Genomic DNA, 6,027 nt, shown 5'->3' on the forward strand with positions numbered 1-6,027 from the left:
GACGTTTAAGTTGTTTCCATGTCTTGGCTATTATGAATAATATTGATATGAACATCGAGGTGCATCTATCTTTTTGAATTACAGTTTTGTCCAGATACTTGCCTAGGAGTAGGATTGCTGTATCATATGGCAACTCTATTTTTAGATTTTTTTTTTTAGGAACCTCCATACTGTTTTCCATAGTGGCGTCACCCATTTACATTCCCACCAACCATGTAAGAAAGTTCCCTTTTCTCCATACACTCTCCAGCAGTTATTATTTGTAGACTTTTTCATGATGGCCATTTTGTGAGATGATACCTCATTGCGGTTTTGATTTGCATTTCTCTAATAATTAGAAATGTTGAACATCTTTTTCATGTGCTTAGGCTACATTTTAAAAACCCTTCCCCTTGGAGATTAGACTTTTGTTACTTTGGAAAGATAAGCAAGGTGTGTCCAGGTGGAGTTTCTTTAGTGACTTCCGTTCCTTTTCCTCAGCTACAATAGAATTGCATTAGTGTTCTTGTGGTATAGGTTTTCATTAATTTTCTCCTGAAGATTATAAACTTTTTGTTCTGAAAGGAAGAAGAAGTTAACTCTGGGTGGATTTTGCAGGGGCTTTTCTTTTCCTCCTCTAACCATCACCATGAAAGAGGAGGACTTTCTTTGGACTCTCTCACTCTAAGAGGTTCTTAGGGTTCCTGGAGGAAAATCTGCAGAAGGATGGGAAGTCTCCGTGTCTGCAGCCCCCAGGAACTTTAGAGTCTCACTCTCCCATACTTGGCTTTCACCAATTCATTAAAAGTTCTAGTTTAAACTTCCCACTAACCTATATGGCATTTGGTTGGCATCAGCCCCAACCTTGGCAAATGCTCAGATCCTGTTCTCTCTCCAAAGGTGCCTGTCTTTCTCCACATTTTACAATAGTTATTTGCCTTATGACCTCAGTTTTATGATAAGTTCAAGAAAAAGTATTAATTTCTAGCTTGTTCAGAATCTTCTAAGGATGGGAGTTGTGTCTTTCTAGCTCTCTAATTCCAAGCTTAAACTAGAAGTCCTCTAAAATATATTTCTGAAATTCATTACTGATCTACAAATACGTTTCATCCCATACGTCACACACCTCAAGTCTCAGTGCTCCTTAAGCACTAAACCTTTGAAGCCTTGGAGATTTTCTTTGTAACAGTGAATTTCATTACAGCGGTAAGTGCTGTTACTTTTGGTTTTAACCCCTAGTAGCACCCCTTCTGAAGCTGTGGCTTTGTAAGTGCTTAGAAGCATCACGGACGCCACAGTGGGCCAATGATCAGTATGGCACAGTTAATCCATGTGTTCAGTTTCCATAAATGGTGTTGTCAGACAAGGAACATGGCAGAATTGTCAAAAGCTTCCCAAAGAGGGCTGCCATCTTGGAAAAGTATCTATTATATACAGAGGACACTCCTTTGCTTGTTTTACCAAAGAGGTCAGGAGGCAGGGATGTGAGCCTTCTCTAGACAGGATTCCTAGAGTAGGAGTAGGGTGTTCTTGGATCTGTGATATAGAGATTTGTGGTATTTGTTGAAGCTGAGGTGCCCTTCAGTTTATGGCGTGAGGGTAAGAGAGAGAAATTATATCCTCTTAAGTGATACCACCGTAGTGTGTTCTATCAGGGAGGGAAAATTCAGGACAAAACAGTTCTCTTCTGAGATATACCACTGGAGGAACTGGGGAAGTCAGGGAGCTTCACAAGCTACCAATGGTAAGTTAGCATTAGGGAAGAATGGGGAGATGTCAGAGTGGTCAGGAGGGAGCTCAGGATGGTACTGTCCCCACGTGGGAGATATCACTGGGGGAAAGAGAGAAGATGAGGTGGTACAGTTTCAGCCCTGGGTGCTACCACAGGGAGATGGAGAAGTTAAGGTAAAGCAAACAACCTCTGGGAATCTTAGGGGCATGTCCACTATTTAAGAACTTACTAACTCCATGCATACTTCTAAATGTTTTACGGCTCCTATCAAACTAATTTATTTCTCTAAGTTAATCTGGACTTTGAGACACAGTTACAATGGTTTTGCCCAAATTCAGGCTTAAAAGAAATGTCCCCAGTCTGTCTTCTAATATGTGTATATGGTTTCATTTTCACATGTAGATCTGTGATCCATTTGGAGTTTGTTCTTGTGCATAGCAAGGTGTGCATCCAATTTAATCTGTTTCTAAATCATCACATTTAGTGTGTAGAATGCTGTGTCCCCAGAAGATATGTCCCTGGAACCTGTGGTTGTGATCTTATTTAGAAAAAAGATTTTTGCAGATGTAATTAAGTTAAGGATTTTGAGATTAGATCATTCTGGATTAATGAGGTGGGCCCTAAATCCAATAACAAATGTCTTGCTGATTGATTTTTTTCCATACCCACAGCATGTCGAAGTTCCCAGGCCAGGGATTGAACCTGTACTGCAGTTGTGACATATGCCACAGCTGCAGTAACACCAGATCCTTAATCCACTGTGCCACAAGGGAATTTCCCAAATGTCCTTATAACAGACAGAAGAAGAGAAGGACATGGGGAGGGTATGATGTGAAGACAGAGGCAGAGATTGGAGAGATGCATCTACAAATCAAGGGACACCAAGGTTTGCCAGAGCACCAGAAGCTAGGAATGAGGCATAGAACAGATTTACCTCCAGAATGAACCAACCCCAAAGACAGCTTGATTTTGGACTTCTATATTCCAGAACTGTGAAAGTATATAATTCTGGGAGTTCCCGTCGTGGCTCAGTGGAAACAGATCTGACTAGCATCCATGAGGACGTGGGTTCGATCCCTGGCCTCACTCAGTGGGCTAAGGATCTGGCGTTGCTGTGAGCTGTGGTGTAGGTCTCAGACGTGGCTCAGATCCCACGCTGCTGTGACTATGGCATAGTCTGGCAGCTGCAGCTCCAATTTGACCCCTAGCCTGCGAACCTCCATATGCTGTGTGTGTGGCCCTAAAAAGACAAAAGACAAAAAAATATATATAATTTATTGTTTTAAGCCACCAGATTATGGTAATTTATTATAGCAGTCCTAGGAAACTAATACGCTATTTAAAAATTCATCTTGGTGGATTTCCCATTTTGACGCAGTGGAAACAAACCCAACAGTATCCATGAGGATGCGGATTTGATTCCTGGCCTCACTCAGTGGGTCAAGGATCTGGTGTTGCCGTGAGCTGTGGTATAGGACACAGATGCAGCCTGGATCTGGCGTGGCTATGGCTGTGTCGTAGGCTGGCAGCTGTAATTCTGATTCGACCCCTAGTCTGGGAACTTCCATATGCCATGGATGCAACCCTAAAAAAAAAAGCAAAAAAAAAAAAAAACAAAAAAAACCCAAAAAAATTCATCATAGCCCCTAGTGATTTGAGATTCCATTTTAATCATATACAAAATTTTCTTCTATATTTGGATCCATTCCTGGGCTTTTTCCTCTGTTCCACTGGTTTATACATTCATGTGTTATCACCATAAGTTTTTTTCATTGTTTAATGTTGGTGTATATTTAATTTACAGTGTTGTGTCAATTTCTACTGTACAGCACAGTGACCTAGTTGTACATGCATATATATCCTTTTTTTCACACTATCTTCCATCATGTTCTATCCCAAGAGATTGGATATACTTCCCTGTGTTATACAGTAGGACCTCATTGCTTATCCATTCTTTTTGTGTGTGTGTGTGTGTGTGTGTTTTAGCTATTTCTTGGGCCGCTCCCGCGGCATATGGAGGTTCCCAGGCTAGGGGTTTAATCGGAGCTGTAGCCACCGGCCTACGCCAGAGCCACAGCAACGCGGGATCCAAGTCGCGTCTGCAACCTACACCACAGCTCACGGCAACGCCGGATCGTTAACCCATTGAGCAAGGGCAGGGACTGAACCTGCAACCTCATGGTTCCTAGTCGGATTCGTTAACCACTGCGCCACGACGGGAACTCCTGCTTATCCATTCTAAATGTAGTAGTTTGCATCTACTAACCCCAAACTACCAGCACATCCCACTTCCTTCCCCCTGCCCCTTGACTACCTCAAGTCTGTTCTCTATGTGCCATAAAAAAGGACAAAATAATGCCATTTGCAGCAACATGAATGCAACTTGAGATTCTCAAGTAAGTTAGAGAAGTTAGAGAAAGACAAATACCATATGATATCATATATGTGGAATCTAAAATATGGCACAAATGAACCTCTCTATAATATCACAAGTTTTTAATTAGAGAGGCTTTATGGTATGTTCCAATACTTGCTGGCCTTAGGCTCCATCATTGCTTTTCTTTTTTAGGGTTTTCTAATCATTCTTACATGCTTACTTTCTCTTATGATTTTTAGGCAATCTGGTTCCTGAGTTGATTTGTTTAGCTATTAGGCTATATTCTATCTCCAGGATATTTATTGGAGAAAAGTCAGGGAAATGGGTGATTGGCCATCAGTTAGGTGGTGGGAGATGAGTGAATGGTCCCAATTTTTCACTCCTTCCTGCATCCACCCTCTTACCCCTTTAACTTTGTGCTTGCCAATGTGATTTGCTTTGCCCAGTGGCATATGAGTAGAAATAACAGTATGCCATTTCTGATATTAGGCCTTAAGGCGTGCCTCTTCTGGCTGGCCCTCTTGCCCCTGTGTCATCACTATAAGAAGATATCTAGCTAATTGCTGCCCTCATGTCTCAGCATGAGAGACATGCAGAACATGCTGTACTGTGGCATCACCTAGTGGAGCCCAGCCTAGAAGAGACAAACCCCAGCCAATATCCAGATACTAGAGAATTAATCTGTTGCTTGTACAACAGGTAAATAATGATGGAGAATGGGAAAATTCTACCACTTTGAATGTTGTGTGCCATTGGAAAAGTACTGAGTGAAAAAAAATCCAAGATACAGAGAATTATGCATATGATCTCATCGCACTTTTAAAAAAATAAAGGATATATGTGTGTGATAGGTAGATACACATATACACACACATGGAAATAAAAGTGAAATGGGGAGTTCCTGCTGTTGCACAGTGGGTTAATGATCTAGCTTGTCTTCGTGGTGGTGCCAGTTCAATCTCCGGCCTGGCATAGTGAGTTAAGGATCTGGTGTTGCTGCAACTGCAGCTTGGATTGGATCCCTGGCCTGGGAACTTCCATATGCTGTAGGTTCAGCCATTAAAAAAAAAAAAGAGTGAAAGGATTCATACTTGATGGTTAGCACTGGTGGTTATTTGTGGGTAGGATTGCAGATGTAGGTGTAAGTAGAGTACAGGAAGGAAGAGGAAGTTAAAGCAGATCTTTAGAAGAATAGAAAAAGTACTGCATAATAATATATAGTAAGTATGATATCATTTTGTTTATGCATTCACTTAAAACTATACATATGTGAATGTCCAGAGTAAGAAGAGAAAAAGCTGTGAAATAACTGAAATAAAAGCTAGTATGATAAGATTATATTTGTGCATTACATACAATTGTACATGTATGTCTGTATACATGAAGAAATTGAAATGGTTTTTATTGTGGAATCTTTCTAGAAATACACAATAGGGAACATTTGATAAGAAGTTATGTCAGATTACAAAAATATTTAAGAGGTCCCGTCATGGTGCAGCAGAAACGAATCTGACTAGGAACCATGAGGTTGCAGGTTCAATCCCTGGCCTTGCTCAGTGGGTTAAGGATCCGGCATTGCTGTGAGCTATGGTGTAGGTTGCAGAGGCAGCTAGGATCTGATGTTGCTGTGGCTGTGGTGTAGACGGGCAGCTGCAGCGCTGATTAGACCCTAGCCTGGGAACCTCCATGCGCCGCAGGTTTGGCCCTAGAAAGACAAAAAGACAAAAACAACAACAACAAAATATTTAAAACACTTCCTATTATGCAGCGTATTCTGAAATATAGTCTCTTGAAGGGATGGTATGTCTATATCATCATAGATATAGTATTAGTTTTCCCAGAACTTTGTTGACATTATAAAATATTTAAAATTTTACAGAAAATAGGAATAAAACAGGAATAGCATTTACATAATTTCCCACATTCCTTTTTATAAAGT

At 40.8% G+C, this 6,027-nt stretch overlaps 1 protein-coding gene across 6 annotated transcripts in view; it reads left to right on the forward strand.

Annotated features, from left to right (window-relative positions):
* The window catches only part of ZNF81 (zinc finger protein 81), a 117,054-nt gene that overhangs the window by 3,357 nt on the left and 107,670 nt on the right, over positions 1–6,027 (forward strand). The gene's annotated exons all lie outside the window — the stretch shown is intronic.

This window comes from Sus scrofa, chromosome X, assembly GCF_054392235.1.
Source record: "Sus scrofa isolate SSC_HxYL_T2T_F1_AM1 chromosome X, Sscrofa_HxYL_maternal_Yorkshire_Landrace_v2.0, whole genome shotgun sequence".
Classification (NCBI taxonomy): Eukaryota; Metazoa; Chordata; class Mammalia; order Artiodactyla; family Suidae; genus Sus; species Sus scrofa.